This window comes from Triticum aestivum, chromosome 2B, assembly GCF_018294505.1.
Source record: "Triticum aestivum cultivar Chinese Spring chromosome 2B, IWGSC CS RefSeq v2.1, whole genome shotgun sequence".
Taxonomy (NCBI): Eukaryota; Viridiplantae; Streptophyta; class Magnoliopsida; order Poales; family Poaceae; genus Triticum; species Triticum aestivum.
In genome coordinates, this window is record NC_057798.1 from 309,244,712 (window position 1) to 309,269,854 (window position 25,143).

A 25,143-nucleotide genomic window follows, 5' to 3' on the forward strand; every position below is an offset into this window, starting at 1 on the left:
CCATTCGACTTGAATTTATTCTACCGATTGAACTTTTGAGGTTGCTTTTTGTTGCATCTCCATGGGACGTTATTGAGCTTCCGGATGATGATGAAGGAGTGCCTCTGAGAAAGAGGAGGAGGAGGGGCATGGCGTCAAGCGGGAAAGCGCCCGAGGGTCAGGTCCCTCAGTCGACACCGGTGCCTGAGACAGTGGTCCAGCGATCCGGAGATCTGGCTCGTACCAATGTTATCTTTGCCAATCCGTTGTCGACTAACCATCCACCAGGGTCGACTTCTCAGACCTCTGCCGCTCTAGTACAAGTCCATGCATCTGACCCTATGGCTGGTCCAACTGCATTGCCATCATCGCTCTTCATTGCATACCAGACTCCAGATGACTCACGAGTGCCGCCAGGGAGGCCCTTCTCCAGGTAAATCTCATGATGGAGCAGATGAAGGTGATGCATGAGGACAGTGAGGTAGCTTATAATGCCAGCACCGCTTTGCAAACCAACTTCAAGGTTAGTTGACTCCCGACTGGTCTCTTGAATAATGATAGTTGCCACTGTTGCTTCGCTGTCCATATGGTGCTCTTGGATGAGCATTTTGGAACCTATTATGTGCATCTATCATGGGTCTATGTTTCACATCCAATCACCCACTCGGGTGTTTCTGTGTTAGAGCTGTATAGTTCTTCCACTTGAGTCGACTAGGTTGAGTTGAGTGTTTTTCCGAACCAGTGGGGGCACGCAGAGTGCACCCACTTGGTGTAGTCCCCAAGACTGCGGTCGACTATTAGTAGTCGGCTGGGGTCTGAGAATCTCCTCCCCCTTTTTTTACTCATGCTGGGCAGATCATGCCGAGTGTAAAACCGAACCAGTGGGGGCACCCTAAGTGCACCCGCTGGGTGTAGTCTGTGAGACTACTGTTGAATGTTTGATTTAGCGGTAGTCTTAGAACAACTTACACTGTGATTGACTTTTGTTTATGTCGACTGACATATCTTATTTGCTGACTGCAGAGGTATTGTGATCTTGGGGCTCAACTTTCTGTACTGAATAAGAAGCAAATCAGTTTCAACCTTGATCTGGAACTAGCCAAGAAGAACCTCAAGAATGCTCAGGACGAAGCAGCTATTAGGGGAGGTAACCAATCATAGACTGTCCACCTTGCGACTCGCTCTTCTCCATTTTTTAGTCTCTTTGAACTGAGTGATTTCACTCGAACAGATGTACGTAGTGAAAACCGTAAACTTCATGCTCATCTGAAGAATGTTATTTCTTTAGAGAAAATGAAGCAGGCTCTGGAGAAGAAGGATAAGGATCTTGCTGCCGCCCAGAAGGAGGCGCGAGAGAAAACAGCGCTTGCGGACAAGAAGCTTGCTTCAGTCAGCGAGTTGGAAGAGGAGAACTCCAAGTTGAAGACCATCGTCTCTGAAGCCAGTCGGGAGGTTGAGCAACTGAAGAAAGACAAGGACAGCTTGACCGACGAAGTTGGAAGCCTCAAGGCCAAGAAGGGCGAGATAGAGTCTTATTTGGGGCAGCTTGCTGCGAAGTTGGTCTTGAAGCTTGAAGGTATTCTTGTTCGACCGATTTGTTGAAGTCGACTGAATGTCTTGTTAAACTGTCGACTCACTGTTTTTTCGACTGTGCAGAACTGTGTCAAGACTCTGAAGCAAAAAAAGATGATATTGCAATGAATGTGCTGCGGTTGGAGTCACTCATGGATAGTGATGTTGGTTATCTTGCCTGACTAAAGGCGGCAATGTCGCGCATTGACACCGAACTCTGGCCCCAGGCGGAACTCTCACAAGATCTCGAGTCTCTGATGACTCGACTGAATCAAATACCTAAAAGAGTGCAAGAATGGAAGAAATCATAAGCTCGCTGTGGCGCTAACGTCGCCCTGTAATTGGTCTGCGTGCACTGCAAGGATGTCGGAGAAGACAAGCTGGCGGCCCGCAAGGTTGTGAACACCAAAAGGCACAGTTTCCAGTCCTTCATGGACACTTTCCTTGACGCCGCCACTTGCATTGCAGACAGCATTGACCTTGACAGTTTCTGTGATCCAGCAAGTCCTTCTCCTGACGAGTGAACAAAACATTGTGCCCCACTTTTATTTGCCTTGGAATGCCGAGTGATTATGCAACCGTTAAACTCTTTCAGGCTTGAAGCCTGAGCACCTCTGCCCGTTGTGGCCCTGAACTTTTGCAGGATTTATCTGAACTTGAATTTCCTTGAATATCATGGCTTTTGTTTTGGTTTTGAACTGTTTCCCACTGTCTTTCGATTCAGAAGTTGCCGAGTGAATTTGATCTTTTCGCCTTTTGTCGAGTGAAGTGTACATTTTACTTGTGAAGCAGCTCAGACATGGTGTTCAATCTACACCTCATCATCCTTGCGGATCGGGATGGTACATTGTACTCGTGATGCAACTCAGATGCGGTGTTAAATCGACACCTCGTCGTCCTTGCGAATCGGGATGGTACATTGTACTTGTGGCACAGTTCAGACATGGCGTTCAGTCGACACCTCGTCGTCCTTGTGGATCGGTATCACTCATTGTACTTGTGACACAGCTCAGACGTGGTGTTCAATCGACACCTCGTCATCCTTGCAGATAGGGATGGAGCGTACATTGTATTTGTGGCGTAGATCAAAGGATATTTGTGACCTAGGCGAGTATGGGGTCGCAGCTAAGCTCCCAAGTGGGAGGATTACTCTCCACTCGTAATGTTTTTAACATAGGCGAGTACGGGGTCGCAGCTAAGCCTTCGAGTGGGAGGATTGCTATCCACTCGGAAATTATTTAACTTAGGCGAGTAAGGGCCGCAGCTAAGCTCCCGAGTGGGAGGATTGCTCTCTACTCGGAATGTTTTTAACTTAGGCGAGTACGGCGTCACAGCTAAGCTCCTGAGTGGGAGGATTGCTCTCCACTTGGAATGTGTTTAACTTAGGTGATTTCGAGGTCGCAGCTAAGCCCCCGAGTGGGAGGATTGCTCTCCACTCGGGATGTGTTTTAACTTAGGCAAGTATGGGGTCGCAGCTAAGCCCCTGAGTGGGAGGATTGCTCTCCACTCGGAATGTTTTTAAGTTAGGCGATTTCGGGGTCGTAGCTAAGCCCCCGAGTGGGAGGATTGCTCTCCACTCGGGATGTTTTTTAACTTAGGCGGGTACTGGGTCACAGCTAACCCCCTGAGTGGGAGGATTGCTCTCCACTCGGAATTTTTTTTAACTTAGGCGAGTACGGGGTCGCAGCTAAGCCCCCGAGTGGGAGGATTGCTCTCCACTCGGAATGTTGTTTAACTTAGGCGAGTACGGGGTCGCAACTAAGCCCCCGAGTGGGAGGATTTCTCTCCACTCATGATGTTTTTAACATAGGCGATTTCGTGGTCGCATAAGCCACCCACTGGGGGATTTGGACACAAGTGATTACGAGGAACCAGTCATTAAGGTATTGTAAAAATCTTGTCTTTAGGAAACAAACTGAAGTGCTTTTATTACAACTCGTCGGGTCGAGTGATTTTAGGTATAGAAAGGACGAAGCAGCTCTGTGTTCCATGCGTGTGGCTCGTCCTTGTTCTTGGCTACGTTGTAGATGTGGTACGCTCGATTGTGAAGCACCTTGGTGATGATGAAGGGACCTTCCCAGGCCGAAGTGAGCTTGTGAGATCGTTTCTAATCCACTCGGAGCACAAGGTCTCCTTCCTGAAATGCTCGACCTGGGACTCCGAATGTGCATTTTGATGGATTGAGCTTGATATCATACCCTCTTAGGTTGGCAAAGGTTTGAACAAGGTCAGTCAGCAGGTCGGAACCTTTGTGTGACTTAACCACTATGTCATCCATGTATGCTTCCACATTCCGACTGATTTGAGTGAGCAGGCACTTCTGAATCATGCGCATGAATGTGGCACCAGCATTCTTGAGGCCAAATGGCATAGTAACATAGCAAAAACACCCGAACAGGGTGATGAAAGCCGTCTTTATCTCATCGGGTCCATACAGTCGGATCTGATGGTACCCGGAATAAGCGTCCAGGAAGGACAGTCGCTCACATCCCGCAGTTGAGTCGACTATCTGGTCGATGCGGGGCAGAGGAAAATGATCTTTCGGGCAGGCCCGATTGATGTGCTTGACGTCAATACACATTCGGAGTGATTTGTCTTTCTTGGTAACCATAACAACATTGGCAAGCCATTCGGAGTGGTATATCTCGCGGATGAACTCAGCAGCCAGGAGCCGAGCCGCCTCCTCCCCAATGGCCTTTCTCTTCACCATGGCGGACCGGCGGAGATGCTCCTTAACGGGTTTTACTTTTGGGTCGACTCACAAACTGTGCTCAGCCAATCCCCTGGGTACACCTGGCATGTCAGATGGCTTCCATGCAAAGATGTCCCCGTTCTCACAGAGGAACTGGATGAGTGCTTCTTCCTATTTGTTGTCAAGTGTCGTCGAGATATGGGTCGGAGCAGCATTGGGGTCGGTCGGGTGAACATGGACTGACTTGGTCTTGCCGGCCGACTGAAATACCGACTCTGAGGCAGGCCTCTTAGCATGCAGTAAATCACTCGGATCTGTAGTCTTCAGGTACTCTTGAAACTCTACTGCTGCCATCTGCTCATCTGTTATCTTTGCCCTGTCTTGAAGACAATCTTCTGCTCTTTGATGGTTACCGAAACCGTTATTACGCCTCTGGGGCCAAGCATCTGCATCTTGAGACATAGCACGATCGAGCCATAAAGCTAGCATAAGCAGGTCTGCCTAGAATGGCATGATATGCACTCTGGAAATCCTCAACCTCAAACATCAACTTTTCCTTGCGGAAATTCTTCTCGTCGCCGAAAACCACGTCAAGAGTGATCTGTTCGAGTGATTCGGCTTTCTTTCTTGGGATGATTCCATGGAACCGCATGTTGCTCTCGCTGAGTTTTGACATCGGAATGCCCATTCCTTTGAGGGCCTCAGCATACAGAATATTCAGGCCACTACCACCATCCATCAGAACCTTGGTCAGTCGGGTGCCTCCCACAACTGGGTCGACCACTAACTCTTGCCGTCCAGGGGTGGCTACGCGTGCCGGGTGGTTGGATTGGTCGAATGTAATGGGGGGGTGGTTTGAGCACTTCAAATACTTTGGTGCTGCTAGAGCAACCATGTTAACCTCTCTGTTACTGACCTTCAGTTGATTTTTGCTCTTGATATCGACAAAAATCACCAAGGTGGCATTTACATTGGGGTAACCATCATCATCAACCTTATTTTCTTCTTCCTTCTTGGACTATTTGTCCTTATCACTGGGTTTACTTTCTCAAAAGTTTTGGATTAGGAGTCGACATTGTCAAGTGGTATGTTTGGGGAGAATCAGGTTCCCCTCCTCATCCTTCTTGGTGTGTGTCGTGGTATTCTCACCAGGGGTGTAAGACGACATATGCCACAAGGTGGCTTCGTGTGAGGGCAAGACTTCTACTGATAGGCCCGAGAGCGGGTATGCGAATAGCATGCGGTAGTTTACCCAGGTTCGGGGCTCTCCGGAGAGATAATACCCCCACTCCTGCATGTCTGAGTATATCTGGTATATCTGGTACAGAGTGCTCCTGGAGCTATATCTGAAAGCAGTGCCACAGGCATCTGGTTTCATATATGCATGTATGTGGCATGCTCTTAGTGGTCGGCCATGCTCATGGCCCATGGCCGTGAGCATGTGGGTGCTCACGCGCGTGTGTGTTGTGTCTGGATGGATGGATGGCTAGCTTATATAGGCATGGCTAGCTTATTTCCTAAGCTAGGTGAGTAGTGTGGGTGGCAAGTGGGCATGGGGCACCATGCCCATGAGAGGTGTGGTGCATGTCATGCTTGTCCCCTGGGCACTTTATAAAATAGTGTAAGGGTGACAGGTACACTGTAGACGACATTGCAATATGGCCGTCTCGTCGATGTCTTGTCGGTGTCGGGTCGAGCTGCAGGCAGAAGCCGGCTGGTTGGCGCAGGCGGCAGCCGGCTAGTTGGCTGCGCCAACCAGTCGGCAGCCGGCCGAGCAAAGCAGTTGAATGGGGAGCTGGTAGGAGCGGCCGGGCAGTCGGACTGAGGGGCTTTGCTAGCCCCGATGTCTTGATTTATTGTCTCGCCATCTTCGGGGTATCCGTCGCCAATTACTCCGACGGTGTGAATATGACACGGCAAATCCATCGCATCATTTCCTTCCTAGTCCTTCACCTTCTTAGGGATCCAAGGCCCTTTGGGTTTCCCTTTGAACTTTCCTTGATTCAACACTGCTGCCTCGGCAGGACCTGCTGCCTCAGCCTTTCGCTTCTGCTTCCACCGAAATTTCCTCCTCCGGTGTCCTAGGCGACTGCTTTCTGCTTACCGCTCCAGATTCAGTCTTCTTCTTTGTCGTTAGCGTACTTGATGGCAATCTCCATCATTCGAGTCAAAGACATATATCCATTCCGACCGAACTTCAGATTGAGCTCTCTGTAGCGAACGCCTTCCTTGAAGGCACAGATTGCTTGGTGATCTGACACACTCTCCACTGTGTGGTGCAGAGTGATCCATCTCTGGATATAGTCTCTCAAGGTTTCATTTGGTTTCTGCATGCAATGCTGCAACTCCGGTAGACCAGCATGTCTCTTGCAGGTGCCCTCAAACGTTCTAGTGGACACTCGGGCTAACTCATCCCAAGTCAAAATGCTCCCAAGGGCCAACTGATTCAGCCAAGCCCTAGCAGAACCTTCAAGCATCAGAGGAAGGTGCTTCATGGCCACTCATCGCTGCCACCACCAATGTGCACAGCCACTCGGTAGTCTTCAAGCCAAGTATCGGGCTTCGACTCTCCTATGAACTTACTGACGCCAGTCACCAGTCTGAAGTTATGAGGAATCTCAGCGGCTCTGATGGCTCTTCCGAAACACTCTGGGCCGGAAACATGGAATCTGTTTCCACTGGGTCTGTCTCGATCCAGCCCTTCTCTGTATGCTCTATTCCGGTCGACCAAACCCTGCACAAGGACGGACCTTGCATCGAAGCCGAGCTCTCTGGGGTCGACTGGAACTCTGCGGTCATTCCCATATGGACGCCCGTCATCATATCGCCGGGGTGCGTATAACCTATCCCTCGGAAGGGCGAAGGCACTCGACGGTGGTTGCCGCAGGCGTACTCATGATCATATTCTCCATGAGCTCTTCCCAGGTGCCGATCCTGGCGGTGATTGCTACCTCTTGAGCACTGCGTTGGTTTTCCCTTGAAGAGGAAAGGGTGATGCAGCAAAGTAGCGTAAGTATTTCCCTCTGTTTTTGAACCAAGGTATCAATCCAGTAGGAGGCTCCTCACAAGTCCCTCGTACCTACACAAACAAACAAGAACCTCGCAACCAACGCAATAAAGGGGTTGTCAATCCCTTCACGACCACTTGCGAAAAGTGAGATCTGATAGAGATAATAAGATAAGATAAATACTTTTGGTATTTTTATGATATAGATTGGAAAGTAAAGATTGCAAAATAAAGTAGATCGGAAACTTATATGATGAAACATAGACCCGGGGCCATAGGTTTCACTAGTGGCTTCTCTCAAGATAGCATAAGTATTACGGTGGGTGAACAAATTACTGTCGAGCAATTGATAGAAAAGTGCATAGTTATGAGAATATCTAGGCATGATCATGTATATAGGCATCACGTCAGCAACAAGTAGACCGACTCCTGCCTGCATCTACTACTATTACTCCACGCATCGACCGCTATCCAGCATGCATCTAGAGTATTAAGTTGATAAGAACAGAGTAATGCATTAGGAAAGATGACATGATGTAGAGGGATAAACTCAAACAATATGATATAAACCCCATCTTTTTAGTCTCGATGGGAAAAATACAATATGTGCCTTGCTGCCCCTGTTGTCACTGCGAAAGGACACCGCAAGATTGAACCCAAAGCTAAGCACTTCTCCCATTGCAAGAAAGATCAATCTAGTAGGCCAAACCAAACTGATAATTCGAAAAGACTTGCAAAGATAACCAATCATACATAAAAGAATTCAGAGGAGATTCAAATATTTCTCAGAGATAAACTTGATCATAAACCCACAATTCATGGGATCTCGACAAACACACTGCAAAAAGAGTTACATCGGATAGATCTCCAAGAAGATCGAGGAGAACTTTGTATTGAGATTCAAAGAGAGAGAAGAAGCCATCTAGCTAATAAATATGGACCCGAAAGTTTGTGGTAAACTACTCACAACTCATCAGAGTGGCCTTGGCGATGATGTAGAAGCACTCTGTGATCGATACCCCCTTCGGCGGAGCGCCAAAAAAGGCCCCAAGATGGGATCTCGTGGATACAGAAGGTTGTGGCGGTGGAAATAGGGTTTCGTGGTGCTCTTGGATGTTTTCAGGGTACATAGATATATATATAGGCGAAGGAGGTCGGTCAGGGGAGCGACAAGGGGCCCACAAGGGTGGGGGCGCGCTCACCCCCCTAGGGCACGCCTTGCACCCTCGTGGCCGCCTGGGCTGCTTCTTGACGTCCACTCCAAGTCTCCTGGATTGCGTTTGTTCCAAAAAGATCGCTCCCGAAGGTTTCATTCCGTTTGGACTCCGTTTGATGTTCCTTTTCTTCGAAACACTGAAATAGGCCAAAAAAACAGCAATTCGGGCTGGGCCTCCGGTTAGTAGGTTAGTACTAAAAATGATATAAAAGTGTAAAGTAAATCCCATAAACATCCAAAACGGGTAATATAATAGCATGTAACAATAAAAAATTATAGATACGTTGGAGACGTATCAAGCATCCCCAAGCCTATTTCCTGCTCGTCCTCGAGTAGGTAAATGATAAAAATAGAATTTTTGATGTGGAATGCTACCTAGCATATTTCTCAATGTTTATTGTGGCATGATTGTTTGGATCCAAATGATTCAAGATAAAAGTTCATATTAACATAAAAATAGTAATATTTCAAGCATACTAACAAGTAATCATGTCTTATCGAAATAGCATAGCCAAAGAAAGCTTATCCCTGCAAAATCATATAGTTAGGCTATGCTTCATTTTCATCACACAAAATACTCCCATCATGCACAACCCCGGTTTTAGCCAAGCAATTGGTTCATACTTTTTAACGTGCTTCAACTTTTTCAACTCTCACGCAATACATGAGTGCAAGCCATGGATATAGCACTATATGTGGAATAGGATGGTGGTTGTGAAGAAGACAAAAAGGGAGAAGATAGTCTCACATCAACTAGGTGTATCAACGGGCTATGGAGATGCCCAATAATTGATATCAATGTGAGTGAGTAGGGATTGCCATGCAATGGTTGCACTAGAGCTATAAATGTATGAAAGCTCAACAAAAGAAACTAAGTGGGTGTGCATCCAACTTGCTTGCTCACGAAGACCTAGGGCATTTTGAGGAAGCCCATCATTGGAATATACAAGCCAAGTTCTATGATGAAAAATTCCCACTAGTATATGAAAATGACAACATAGGAGACTCTTTATCATGAAGATCATGGTGCTACTTTGAAGCACAAGTGTGTAAAAAATAAAAAAGATAGTAACATTGTCCCTTCTCACTTTTCTCTCATTTTTTTGGTGGGCTTCTTTGGCCTCTTTTTTTATTTGGGCTTCTTTCGCCTCTTTTATTTTTATAAAGTCCGATGTCTCATCCCTACTTGTGGGGGAATCACAGTCGCCATCATCCTTTTCTCACTTGGGACAATGCTCTAATAATGAAGATCATCACACTTTTATTGATTTACAACTCAATACTTAGAAAAAAATATGACTCTATGTGAATTCCTCCGGCGGTGTACCAGGATATGCAATGAATCAAGACGGACATGTATGAAAGAATTATGAAGGTGGCCTTGCCACAAATACGATGTCAACTACATGATCATTCAAAAGCAATATGACAATGATGGAGCGTGTCATAATGAATGGAACGGTGGAAAGTTGCATGGAAATATATCTCGAAATGGATATGGAAATGCCATAATAGGTAGGTATGGTGGCTATTCTAAGGAAGGTAAATGGTGGGTGTATGATACCGGCGAAAGTTGTGCGGCATAATAGAGGCTAGCAATGGTGGAAGGGTGAGAGTGCGTATAATCCATGGACTCACGTTAGTCATAAAGAACTCATATACTTATTGCAAAAGTTTACTAGCCCTCAAAGCGAAGTACTACTACACATGCTCCTAGGGGAAGGGTTGGTAGGAGTTAACCATCGTGCGATCCCGACCTCCACACATAAGGAAGGCAATCAAAAGAGCACCCCATGCAACAAATTTGTTACACAACTTTTACCATATGTGCATGCTACGGGACTTGCCAACTTTAACACAAGAATCTCTCAATTTCATAATTACCCAACTAGCATGACTTTCATAATTACCCAACTAGCATGAATCTAACATTACCACCTTTATATCTCAAAACAATTATCAAGCATCAAATTGATCATAGTGTTTAATGCACTTTCTATGATAGTTTTTATTATACCCAACTTGGATGCCCATCATTCTAGGACCAATTTTATAACCATAGCAAATACCATGCTGTTCTAAAAGACTCTCAAAATAATATAAGTGAAGCATGAGAGATCAATAATTTCTACAAAATAAAGCCACCGCCGTGCTCTAGAAAGATATAAGTGAAGCACTAGAGCAAAATTGCATAGCTGAAAAGAAATAAGTGAAGCACATAGGGTATTCTAATAAATTCCGAATCATAAGTATCTCTCCCAAAAGGTGTGTACTGCAAGGATGACTGTGGTAAACTAAAAAGCAAAGACTCATATCATACAAGACGCTCCAAGCAAAATACATATCATGTGGTGAAAAAAATATAGCTCCAAGTAAAGTTACCGATAGACGAAGACGAAAGAGGGGATGCCTTCTGGGGCATCCCCAAGCTTAGGCTTTTGGTTGTACTTGAATTATCTTGGGGTTCCATGGGCATCCCCAATCTTAGGCTCTTGCCACTCTTCATTCCATAATGCATCAAATCTTTACCCAAAACTTGAAGATTTCACAACACAAAACTCATCAGGAAATCTCATGAGCTCCGTTAGTGCAAGAAAGAAAAAAACACACCACATCAGGTACTGTAATGAAGTGATTATTTCTTTATATTGGTGTTAAACCTACTCTATTCCAACTTCTCTATGGTTCATAGCCCCCGATACTAGCCATAGATTCATCAAAATAAGCAAACAACACACGAAAAACAGAATCTATCAAAAACAGAATAGTCTGTAGAAATCTGTAACTTTCGAATACTTCTGGAACTCTAAAAATCCTACCAAAATTGGAAGTCCTAGGAAATGTTTCTACTGATCTAATACAGAAAGAATGAACTAAAAATCACGTTTATTTGATTTACTAAAATTATTCTCGTGCGTGCAAAAGTTTCTGTTTTTCAGCAAGATCAAATTAACTATCACCGTAGGTTATCCTATAGGTTCTACTTGGCACAAACACTAATTAAAACATAAAACCACAGCTAAACATAGGCTATATGAATTATTTAACACTAAACAGGAACAAAAAGCAAGGAACAAAAATAAAATTGGGTTGTCTCCCAACAAGCGCTATCATTTAATGCCCCTAGCTAGGCATAAAAGCGAGAATATATCCAAGTATTGCCATCTTTGGTATTCAATTCACAAGTGCCTCTCATAATAGATTCATAATGTAATTTGATTTTCTTTATAGGAAAGTGTTCCATGCCTTTCCCTAATGGAAATTGGAATATAATATTCCCTTCCTTCATATCAATAATTGCACCAATTGTTCTAAGGAAAGGTCTACCAAGAATAATAGGACAGGAAAGATTGCAATCTATATCAAGAACGATAAAATCTACGGGCACATAATTCCTATTTGCAACAATAAGAACATCATTAATCCTTCCCATAGGTTTCTTAATGGTGGAATCCGCAAGGTGCAAGTTCAAAGAGCAATCATCAAATTCACGGAAACCTAGCACATCACATAAAGTTTTTGGAATCGTGGAAACAGTAGCACCCAAATCACACAAAGCATAGCATTCATGATATTTAATCTTAATTTTAATAGTAGGTTCCCACTCATCATAAAGTCTTCTAGGAATAGAAACTTCTAATTCAAGTTTTTCCTCATAAGGTTGCATCAAAGCATCAACGATATGTTTAGTAAAAGCCTTATTTTGACTATAAGCATTAGGAGAATTTAGCTCGGATTGCAACAAGGAAATACAATCTATTAAAGAAAAATTATCATAATTAAATTCCTTGAAATCCAAAATAGTGGGTTCATTGCTATGTAAAGTTTTGACCACTCCAATCCCACTTTTACCAAATTTAGCATCAAGATCCAAAAACTCTGAATCATTGGGATGCCTTTTAACTAAAGTCGACTCATCTCTAGTCCCACCATTCTCAAGATTCATATTACAAAACAAAGATTTAATCGGAGAAACATCGATCAATTTTATATCTTCATCATTATTTTCCCCTAACCCTTCTGGTTTGGCAGCCATCTTATTAACTAAGGTGGCTTGCTTATCAGAAATTTGGGCTATTGATTTTTCAAGACGAGCAATCTGAGAATTCAAACCATAAAATTCCTTAGACATATCATCAAGTTCTTTATTCATGTACTCCATAAAGCTTTTGTCTTCTTTAAGCTCGTTTCTAAACAAAATATTATGCTCAAATCGTAAAGTCATAAAGCTTCTAACGTTTATTTCAATCTCTTCCAACCTTCTAAGATGAAGATCAGTGTTCTTAGGCAAAGCCATAAGGGAAACAGGCACACAAGAGATAAGCAAAAAAGAGAGGCGAACGGAAAAGATAGGGCGAATAAAACGGCAAGGGTCAAGTAGGGGAGAGGAAAATGAGAGGCAAATGACAAATAATGTAATGGGAGGGAGATGAGTTTGTGATGGGTCCTTGGTATGTATTGACTTCAGCGAAGACCTCCCCGGCAACAGCGCTAGCAATCCTTCTTGCTACCTCTTGAGCACTGCATTGGTTTTTCCTTGAAGAGGAAAGGGTGATGCAGCAAAGTAGCATAAGTATTTCCCTCCGTTTTTGAGAACCAAGGTATCAATCCAGTACGAGGCTCATCACAAGTCCCTCGTACCTACACAAACAAACAAGAACCTCACAACCAACGCGATAAAGGGGTTGTCAATCCCTTCACGGCCACTTGCGAAAGTGAGATCTGATAAAGATAATAAGATAAGATAAATATTTTTGGTATTTTTATGATATAGATCGGAAAGTAAATATTGCAAAATAAAGTAGATCGGAAACTTATATGATGAAAGATAGACCTAGGGACTACAGGTTTCACTAGTTGCTTCTCTCAAGATAGCATAAGTATTACGATGGGTGAACAAATTACTGTCGAGCACTTGATACAAAAGTGCATAGTTATGAGAATATCTAGGCATGATCATGTATATAGGCATCACGTTCGCAACAAGTGGACCGACTCCTGCCTGCATCTACTACTATTACTCCACACATCGACCGCTATCCAGCATGCATCTAGAGTATTAAGTTCATAAGAACAGAGTAACACATTAGGCAAGATGACATGATGTAGAGGGATAAACCCAAACAATATGATATAAGCCCCATCTTTTTATCCTCGATGGCAACAATACAATATGTGCCTTGCTGCCCCTGCTGTCACTGGGAAAGGACACCGCAAGATTGAACCCAAAGCTAAGCACTTCTCCCATTGCAAGAAAGATCAATCTAGTAGGCCAAACCAAACTGATAATTCGAAGAGACTTGCCAAGATAACCAATCATACATAAAAGAATTCAGAGAAGATTCAAATATTACTCATAGATAAACTTGATCATAAACCCACAATTCATGGGATCTTGACAAACACACCGCAAAAAGAGTTACATCCAATAGATCTCCAAGAAGATCGAGGAGAACTTTGTATTGAGATTCAAAGAGAGAAGAAGCCATCTAGCTAATAACTATGGACCCGAAGGTCTGTGGTAAACTACTCACAACTCATCGGAGAGGCCTTGGCGATGATGTAGAAGCCCTCCATGATCGATTCCCCCTCCGATGGAGCACCGGAAAAGGCCTGAAGATGGGATCTCGTGGATACACAAGGTTGCGGCTGTGGAAATAGGGTTTCATGGTGCTCCTGGATGTTTTCAGGGTATGTAGATATATATAGGCAAAGGAGTTGGGCCAGGGGAGCCAGGAGGGGCCCACGAGGGTGGGGGCGTGCCTTGCACCCTCGTGGCTGTTTCGGCTGCTTCTTGACATCCACTCCAAGTTTCCTAGATTGCGTTTGTTCCAAAAATATCGCTCCCGTAGGTTTCATTCCGTTTGGACTCCGTTTGATATTCCGTTTCTTCGAAACACTGAATTAGGCAAAAAACAACAATTTGGGCCGGGCCTCGGGTTAGTAGGTTAGTCCCAAAACTGATATAAAAGTGTAAAGTGAAGCCCATAAACATCCAAAACGGGTAATATAATAGCATGGAACAATAAAAAATTATAGATATGTTGGAGACGTATCAGTGATCACGACCTCCAGGCCGCATAGGTGACCTAGGAGTGTGTGCCGACTGAATGGTGTCTGCTCTTACTGATCTACTATGGATTCTGTTTCACGACAGGGACACATCGGAGGTCTGGTCTCCTGCTGCTCGGAGCAGCACTCTGATCTGTTCCAAACCACTTCCAGCCTCTAAACAGGACGGTTGAATGGACTCTGCGATATGCGCAACAGCTGCAAGATTCTGGATCGGTGAGCGGAATACCCGAGTTTCCAGTGGAAACAATTGTTGTGGACGTCGACTGGATTCGGGGATCAGTCGACGAGCACGCTCGTCGAGAGAATGTTGGAGATTCTCCAGACGAGTGCGCTCAGCCAGCGTGGCTAGGCACACTACCTCCAAGGCCCGGGTCTCAGCGGTTTCCCCTATGATGGGGGTCTAGAGAGCCTCCACATTGCGACGATGCAGCTCCTCTCTCTGCTGGGAACTAAGAGGCTAGGGCCGGTACTCCTCATGGCCGAATGACGGGCCGTCACATCTACCGCCGTCTCCACTGCGACAAAAACCAGGTGGACCGCGATGGGAGTTGACCATGAGGACCTCTGCCGCAGGTTCACAACTCCCTCTCTTGGAAAAGGTATCAATGAAATCAGACGACAGGTCGACCGATCCGCTGGGAAATACATCAGGCTCGATCACCAAGACTTAGGGGGTGAACGCCTAATGAGCCACCGCGTGTCTCACCCACCGCTGGAGCCGCGAATGCCCAGACTGCTTGTGGCGACGTCCAGCAGAGTGAGACAACGACGCGATGACCGTCTGGTACAGGGAAGACGGCTGCTGAAGGAGGACGCTGCAGGAACTCGCATGGAAGTGCGATGAGCCACGAATCGGGAGGGCCTCGACATCGAGGGGGGCTCCTGGAGCCAGACGGAGTCGTCGGCGACGAAAGTGAGTGCGCCGAGTCGGAACTCACGTCCCATGACCAAACCGCCGCAGGAAACCATGCTGATGAAGATCGAAGAAAATGCAACCTCGCCGAAAGTCGCTAAGACGCTTTGCCCCACGGTCGGCGCCAACTGTCGTGGTTCTATGTCTGACAGTAAGTGTAGGTGGTACGAATGAGGAGTAAAGGTCCTAGCTACGGTGAGATTGCATGCAAGTGTTTACGAGTTCAGGCCCCTCTCGGAGGAGGTAAAAGCCCTATGTCTCGGTGCCCTGAGGAGGTCGACTGGATTATGGGAGTGTGTGTTACAGAGGGTGCGAACCCTTGTCCCAGAGGAGGGGGTGGCTTATATAGAGTGCGCCAGGATCCTAGCCATCCCCCATTACAAGGAGTTCAATGTACATAAAGACGGGGCATTACTGATAACGCCATCCATAAGTGCTATTAATGATCTTAAAGACTACGGAGTGAACGCCCGACTGTTGCAGTTCTGAGTGACTCCTGGTCTTCAGTAGGTCGAGTGGTTTCTTGAATGATCGAGTGACATCAGGAAGGAGGGGTACCTGAGTGATTGATTGGTCGAGTGGATTGCACTCGACGCCTTCACTGGGCACTCCTTGTTGTCTCTTGGGATTCTTTGCTTCTAGGGTAGTGACCTTGGGTAGGGCGTATAGGTCAGGCCTGCAACCCTACCCTAGGTCTATATCATCATCAGGTGCGCCGCCCCACCCGCCCCGAAACCACTCCCCACCGCCGGTCCGCCGCCGCCCCGGCCATCCCTCTAGGGCCCCCCGTGTCGAGATTTTTCTCCGACGATCCCCACGCCACCGACCCAGCACCACGAGTGACCACCGCCCCCACCCTGAACTCTAAGATAGATAATGGGTTACCTCTCCGGCAAGCCCCCTTCGCTGCCACGGCTGGTTCTTCCTTAACTCCGGCGAGCCCCCCACCCCCTGAAAATCGACTAACCCAAAAGTCGATTCAGTTGACTGAAGTGTAGCTAAATCGGAGCAGCATCACAAGCAATAGGAAGAGCGAGAGCAGCAGCGCGAGCCAGAGCAAGAGCAAGAGCAAGAGCAGACAAGGCAGGGGACCGAGAGCAAGAGCAGAGCAGCAGAGCAAGCGAGAGCTAAAGCAGTAGCAGCTCCTACTGATGTGGACGTCACTGCCGAGGGAGCGACGTCGTGGAGGAAGTGGCCGGCGACGCCTCTGTGGATGGACCCGCGTCGTGTCAACTCGGGACTCAGCGCCGGCAGCACCGTGAGATCGAATGAAGAACAAAATGCGGTGATTAGTGTACAACCTCTTTGGTGGTGCCGATTAGGCCGCAGCTTCATCCGAGGAAACAGTGATGATGATGCTCTTCCGGTGGTGCAGGTGAAGACGGCAGTGTGGGAATGGAGGTGGCGGGAAAGATGAGGGGAATGTCGGGGCAGCTCCTTGGAGGTGGAGGACGGGGTGGCTGAACTGGTGGGACGACAATATCAATGACGGATCCTCATCCGGTATGGTGGATGAGGGACACCGGGGTGCTGTTGTGGACGACGTCGTCGGGGAAGAGGCTCCGGTTGGGTGGCCGGCAGAGGAGGGTGTGGGGTTTCGCGGGTTTTTGCGGCCTCGGTGTACGAATGGGTGGGCGGATGGGATGGGAGTGGGGAACCATGGCATAGGGACGCGCTTGTCCAAAATGTGGGGTAAGTTATGAAAGTTTCCCCACCGATTTTAGGAGGTTCTTTTGGTTCAGTGGTATCACGAGCATTTCACATGTCGGGATTCCATAGGAGGTGGGAGTTTTTGCGCGCGTTGTAATTTTGGAATAGCAAGGCGCAGGCTGAGATGGAGGGAGTTGTCGGAGCACAACAAGACAAAGATATATCTTAAACATTTCAGGGTAACAAGCCGCGGGTTGAAATTTTCGGATAAGCCTAACGTGTATTATACCAAATCAATTCGAACTTCCGTTGATGAAAAACAAAAAGAAATCAATTCGCAACACACAAGAGAGTCTAGTCCCGTGTACTGTACCAAATCAATTCGCACTACAAATGTCATTCAAAACTTTGAATTCATGTTATGTTCAATTAAAATATTTCGCTACGTGTATAATGCATGCAACCTACTACTCAAATGAAGGTTTTAGTGCATTCCAAACCTATATACTACCGCTTCAATTTGAACTAAATTTGAATTCATTTCTCTATTCGAATAAGATCTACAATAATGATTGCTGTGAAGTCAAACTATTTGAATTCGTTTCTCTATTTTAATAAGATCTACAATCATCATTATTGGCAAGTTAAACCATCGTTTGTGTATTATCTTCATAGCACACCACATGATTACTCTCGAGTTAGATATGAACTATGTGTACTATATGAACTCGAACTCGATTTTTTGAATCCACTTTATGTTGATTTCAAATCACAATACATTCCAAGCTCTAGCTAGATCTTCATAATCTAAACCATGTCTCATATGTATAATGTGTTTATCACATAATGTATGGTGCCCCGCTCCCTACAACTACAAGTATTTTGATGTGAGTTGCAAACACCACACATTACCACATATTCAAATAAAATGTGAGATTGTTCGATATATAGTATTGTTTAAATTGTTTGATATTTAGTTGTAAGCTGCAAACGCCACACATTGTCACAAATTCAAATAAAATGTGAGATTGTTCGATGTATATTATGGTTTAGATTGTTCGACATTTTGCTGTGAGTTGCAAATGCCATGCATTATCACATTACGGTATAACATGTGCAAAACCATAGCACGCGTATCACCGCTATATTCATGCATGCATATGTTTATAACACTATGATCTCCTATTCAAATATATGAATCCACTTTCATACCAAATTATGATCTTTGTTAGTCTCTTACACCCACACAATCCTCTAACCTTTGTAGCTAGCACTAACTTTCTCTCGTGCATGCACACGCCTTCCTCGCCCTCCACCTCCCTCCGCATTCTATCCATCGCACACATTCATTTTTTTTCTTTAGGTCGTTCTCCCACGGTCTCCACAACTACTTTCCGACACACACCGATCGATATCTTTCCAGCGATGTCTGCCTACAACATACACACACACCTTCCATCTCCTCCTTTCTGTGTCCATGCCTCATGTCTCTCATACGGTCCCACACACGTGTAAACTCTCGCCCCTCTTTTCATCCATCTCACAATCGCACACTCCCCCCTATCTAGCTAGTAGCTTGGCCTCTCGCACCATCTCCTAGCTCCATTATGTCTGTCTATCCATCTCGTTGGGCCTTAGTTTCCTCTAACAAATGGATGTACACCGACCGATCTCCCGATATACATATAGCTAGCTAGGTCCTTATAACTCATTTTCCCCATGCGTCGATCGATCTACCTCATTAGTTATGTCTCTCCCTTCCTCCGACAAACAACAATTGATCTACCGATCTAGTTAGGTTTGCTTACCAAACACATGGTTCCACTTCATCGTCCATGCATGCATCTCAACAGATCTATCACGCACAGGCACACATAGAAACACATCCCGACTCATATTGATAATATTGCAGTTATACCCTCAGTTTGTCTGGTAGGCCTCTTCCGCCATCTTCGAGAAGCAACTCCATCACCCATCCAACACTCTACCCCTCTCCCTCCCTCTCTCTCTCTCCTCTCTCTCTTTGTCCCATCCTATTTCCCGTCCTTTAGTTATGTATGGATGTCGACCGATCTCCCTCAAGACATAGCTGGGTCTCTCCTTCTCAACACATATACGAGTCGTTCCACCTCTCTATTTGGCCATCTGCCTCCCCTCCCCCCCACACACTGATACATTGAGCGCTCTAGTCATGTCTCCCTACCACACACAAACTTGACATGTGCCCTCTGATGTACCGGTAGGTCAGTCACCCTATATCTTTGACTTGCAAACACACAATTTCGATGGCTCTCTTCATCGATCTCGCACCCACCCACTTGATCCTCTCTTCGACTCTATCGATATCTATGACCCCTCCCTATATTCTCGTGGATCGCCCGGCCCTCTATATATGATATGGATAGGCCTCCATTTCACACACATTGCATGCAAGATTTTGTTTGAGATGTCATCGACACATATTCTCACAAATACATTCATGAAATCACACCGCCCCCAAACAGAAAACACTCATGAACACACACGCCATCTGTCTAGGTTTGTATCTCTCTCTCACACACACACGTAGGTGGGGGACATGCACGAAGAGAAGAGGTGCACGCACGGCGCACGTACTCCCGTCTCTTTCCCAACCACACCCGCGCGGGTACACGGTGGAGCTCATATCTGTACACGGTGGAGATCATATCTGACACATGTACTGGTTGTCCACTTGATGGAGGTCGCCTACCACGGGTGAACAAACAAATTGCGACTTGACACGTTAAGTTAAAAAAGAGGCAAACCATGTGGGGCCTACCTTAGAGGCAAGGCTCTATACACTTGAGTACTTTTGATGTGTCCCGTCAACTCGCAAAATGAGGAGAAGCTTGCTTAGTACGCTGTCTGCCCCGCCGACGGGCGCGGTGGCTTGCAGGATGAGGTGAAGCTTGCTTACTAGTATGCCTTACGCCGCTCCCTCGCCCATGCACGCGGCGGCTTGTAGGACGAGGAGAAAATTTTACTACTCCCTCCGTTTACTCCTCGTCCCTACCTTTTTTTTACTATATACTGCAAGGTAACTACCTCACAACTCTTTATTTAAAATAACAGAGGAGAACAAAAGTCATGTACTAGTCAATTACAAAAGAAAAGAAGGAAAGGAAAACAGAAATACTTAAAACCCAAAATGGGTAACTAACTATGGAAGATTAGAGATCCAGGTTAGAAAGTTATCCCTGTATTTACATTTTATCCTATGAGAGAGCAAGGTTATGTCATGAATAAAGTTGTGTCTCCATGCTCTGAAAGAAGGCCTCTCATTCCTTAAAACCTTGCCTTTCCTTAGAATCCAAATATGCCCAAAATCCTTCCTAGCCTTTATAGCCATGTTATAGGTGGTCATCCCAGGTTGAGGATCCCAGTGTATCTGCAAGTAATCCCAGACTCTCACACTAAAATTACATGAGAAAAACAAGTGAGCAACATCCTCATGAATGATATATGGGCATAGCACACAAGAATGATCCTCCACATTCCAATGCCTCCTCTGCAACATGTCTGTGTTGTTTAAACGATCCCTCAGCAGCAACCATCCAAACATTTTAATTTTCAGGGTGCATGAAGATTTCCATATCCATTGGAAATAGGATCAACCACAATATGTTGATGCTCATGCACATAAAAGGATTTGGGTCTGAAACACCCCTTATTAAAAGGCCATATCCATGTGTCATGATCAGTAGTGCAATCATAATAAGTTAACATTTGTTGTAGGCATTCCAGCTCAGCAAAAGCCTGTGTAGACAGAGGTAGATGTATAGTTGACAGAAGTTATTGAGAAAGCACATCAGACACAGAAAGCTGTCCATCAATAACAAATGAAAAGAGTCTGGGAAATGTTTCACTGATGGAGGAGCCCTTAAGCTCAGTCACCCAATTATCAGTCCAAAAGAGAATAGACCTGCCATCCCCCAACATTGGAGTAGCCAGCTGACAATATTTATGTGCCAATTTAAACACATCACGCCACCAAAAGGACCCACAAAGGCTGGTAATATGAGGGGCAGAGCTATCATAGTATGAATTCCAGATGAGACTAACCTAGGGAATGTCTTGATGATTATAAAACTTGTGCAAGTAATTCATAAGTAAGGCCTCCTTCTGCACCATTAAATTGAGAACACCAAGGCCCCCTTTATTTTTTGGTAGACATACCAAATCCCAAGCTGCCAGGGATTGTCTTGGAGTATCAGAATTCCCTCTCCAAAGGCACTGTCTCTGAATCCTTTCAATCTGCTTCAGAATTCTAGGAGGGATAACAAGTGTGCATAGAAAGTATATGGGCATTGAAGTTAAAACAAACTGAAGCAACTGCAACCTACTTCCTTGGTTCAGAAAGCAAGAGGTGGCAGATAACCTCCTTTAAATCCTATGCACAAGGGGTAACAAATCCTGAATGGAGGGCCTGGTAGTCCCCATGGGGAGACCCAAATATGTGAAAGGCATGAGTCCCAATTTGCATCCTAGGATTGAAGCCAACCTCTTAGCTTCAACATCTGACATGTTCATGGGCACCATAAGAGACTTTGCAAAATTCACAGCCAACCCAGTGGAAGTAGCAAAAACATCAAGCATGTTTTTAAGAGCAAGAAGCTGGTGATCAGAATCAGGTAACAAAATTAGTGTATCATCAACATACTACACAATGGGGTAATCCTGACTATGGGATGGGATTGGGAGGGTTAAAATTCCTTTTCTGCACATATCATTGACTATAGACTGTAGCAGGTCAGCAGCAAGCACAAACAGTAAAGGAGACATAGGGTCACCTGGCCTAACTCCCCTCTTGCATTTAAAATGATGTCCAGGTACACCATTAAGTACAGAAGATGAACCAGATGACAGAATGGCTTGCATCCAAGAGATCCATTTATCATTAAAACCCTTGTATCTTAGAATCCTGAGAATGGCATCATGCTCAATAGTGTCAAAAGCCTTAGTAAAATCCAACTTCAGCAAGACAATTGGTCTCTTTGATGCTTGACATTGGTGAATGTACTCAAAACACCAAGCCAAACAATCCTGAATAGACCTGGATTTGATAAACCCATATTGGTTTTTGTGAATACAGGAAAGAATCACTTTTTGCAGTCTGTTTGCAAGAAGTTTAGTGAGAAATTTCAAACATGTATTAGTCAAAGAAATTGGCCTATAGTCATTCAAACCCTCAGTTGCTAGCTTTTTAGGAATCAGAGTTATGAGAGAGCTGCTGATACACTCCAGATCAAGATGTCCTTCAGAAAACTCCTTGACCAATAGATGAAAATCATCCTTAATAATCTCCCAACACTTTTTGAGAAAGAGGCCAGTGAAGCCATCTGGTCCAGGAGCTCCATCAGAGGGCATCTCTTTAATAACATAGTCAATTTCCTGCCGAGTAAAAGGCTTAGTCAAATCATCAAGTCCCTCGACCTTTTTGATAAAGTTGGGCATATAAAAGCCCATTTGAGTGTTATTAGCACATCCCATCCTCTGCTTGAATTCTTGCAAAAAAGGCCAGCAATGGTTGCATGACCAGAGGTCACATGTCCAGTATCATAAGTTATATTTGAAATAGAGTTACTTCTATATTGCTCAGTGGCCATAACATGGAAAATTTTAGTATTTTCCTCTCCTACTTTGATACTCTTGATGGTGCATCTCTGCTTCTAGTAGATAAACTGTAATCTGAGTATTTCCTCAAGATGGAGCTTAACAATCTTCCTGAAAGTTTCCTCAGGCCCAGACAAAGGCCTATATTCCTCAAGGCCATCGAAGCAAAGAATTACCTTATTGCAATTACAGATCAGAGCCTTCACCTTAGAAAGGCCAATGTGCCAATGTTTGAGGGCATGTCTAAGAGCTTTAAATTTTGCAGAGATGATAGCAGCAGCAGATTTCCTGTGAATTGGCCTGTTCCAAGACTCACTGACACAATAAAGAAAGCAAGGCAAATTAGTCCAACAATTTTCAAATCTAAAGACTTTGGCCTTAGGGATAGAAGTTTAGTTTGTACCACACATGGCACATGGTCTGAAGCAGTTCTGGCTAGTGGCAAGACGAAAGTATTAGGATAAGATCAGGTCCATGATGGAGTTGTGAAGAACCAATCAATCTGTTCAAGCAGTGGAACAGTTTGCATATTTGACCATGTATATTTCCGGCCCTTAAGTGGAAGTTCAGTTAAACCAAGATGCCCAATGACTTCAATGAAAATAAACATGTCATTAGTGTCACCACCAGGTTTGTTCCTATAGTCCATCGTGCGCAAGAAATTAAAATCACCCAACAACAGCCAATTAGCATCATCAGGGATAATCAGATCATGCAACCAATTAACAAAAACATCCCTGGTTGGGTTTTGACAGGGCCCATAGAGAGTGACCAACACCCATATTTGGGAGTTATGAGTAGACATGAACTCCACAACAATGCCAAAACTAGAACACTGAATTAGTTTGGCAGCAAACATGGCTGAATTCCACACAACCAAAAGCCCACCCGAAGCTCTAGAAAATGGCACATGAACAAAATGATCAAAGCATCATGGACAACACTTTCGAATAAAGGGCTGATCAATGACCTCACATTTGGTTTCTTGTAGACAAACAATTGAACAGACACTTTGATCGATTTTCTGACGAACTGCACGCTGCCTATCATCCGAATTCAGTCCACGAACATTCTAGCACAACACTTTCCAGTCTCTAAAATCGTACTGATTCATTACAGACCAAGATAAAGCAACAACAAAAGACTACCACATATTGGCAGTGCTAGTTCAGCCAAGTAACAACATAAAAGTTCAGATAAATCCTAAACATAAAGCAAGATAAATGGTTTTCACAAGGGTTAACCATAAACCCCACCATAGAAAAGATCTAGCTATCATTAGAACTAGAAGAAGCAGATGTGGTGTTGCATGAAGAAGCCTCAAGCTTCTCCTTGGTGAGCTTCTCAGGTCCAATGCCAAGATGAAGTCCAACATGTTGCAACACATTGATTTGAGTAGGAGGCGGGAGAGTAGCTTGATCTGCAGTTGGAGGAGGAGCATGCGGCAGCTCATCATTGGTTCAAACCTTGCGCCTCTTCTGCGATTTTGCAGTTGGTTTCTTCAAAGGTGCAGGCTTGGCCAGAGAGGAGCGCATGAAACCATCACGTAAAGCAGATAACCTGGCACTGCGTCTGACCTCAGACTCAACAATCACAGTCTTTGGTTTACGAGCACGAGCCTGGCGCCCAACCAGAGCAGAAGAGAAGTTGAAGGTAGACATCTCAACAGCAGACAAAGCTGATTCATCCATAGGGTTATCCTCAGCCACAGAATCAAAACAGAGAGCTCAAGCTACTAGTCGCTTCCTTGGAACAATCAAGGCCTGGCGAACAGGGGAAGGTTGAAAGACCAACTTGCTACCCATAGCAGAGTATGAAAATGAACCTTCCCAAGTGTGCTTTGATAGGACAACCGGCTTGAGAGGTCTAGAGAGATGTAACCCTCGAGGAATATGCATCATATCGAAGATAGGCAACATACGCTGAAAAGACCTGGTCCATTCCATCACCGGAGGAAGCACTAGTCTGAAGACAGTCAAAACTTGGCCAATGACAACATGAGCTTGGATGAGAGGCAGCACATAAGCTCCAAGAGCACATTGATGATCATTAACAGATCCCTCAGCAGATTCAACTGGCCCGGAGTTTTGCACGAACACTGACTCTTAAGAAATAGGATGATCTTCATTCTCAAGAACTTCCTCAATAACCACATTATCATGCTGGTTAGCATGCTGCTGATCATCTTTGTGTGCAAGAGGGGCCTCGTTCCATCCCAGCTCCAGAAACTCAAGCATGACGAAATTGACATCATCAAAAGGCATGTTTCCAGGCAGCGGGTGAGGGTTGCCATTGAACGGCATCGGATCTTCATCCGCCGGCAGAATATCAGCAAATTCCGCAGAGAGAACATAGATCGGCGCAGTCCAAGAAATACGTGTGGCTCCAAAATCAGCATACTCACG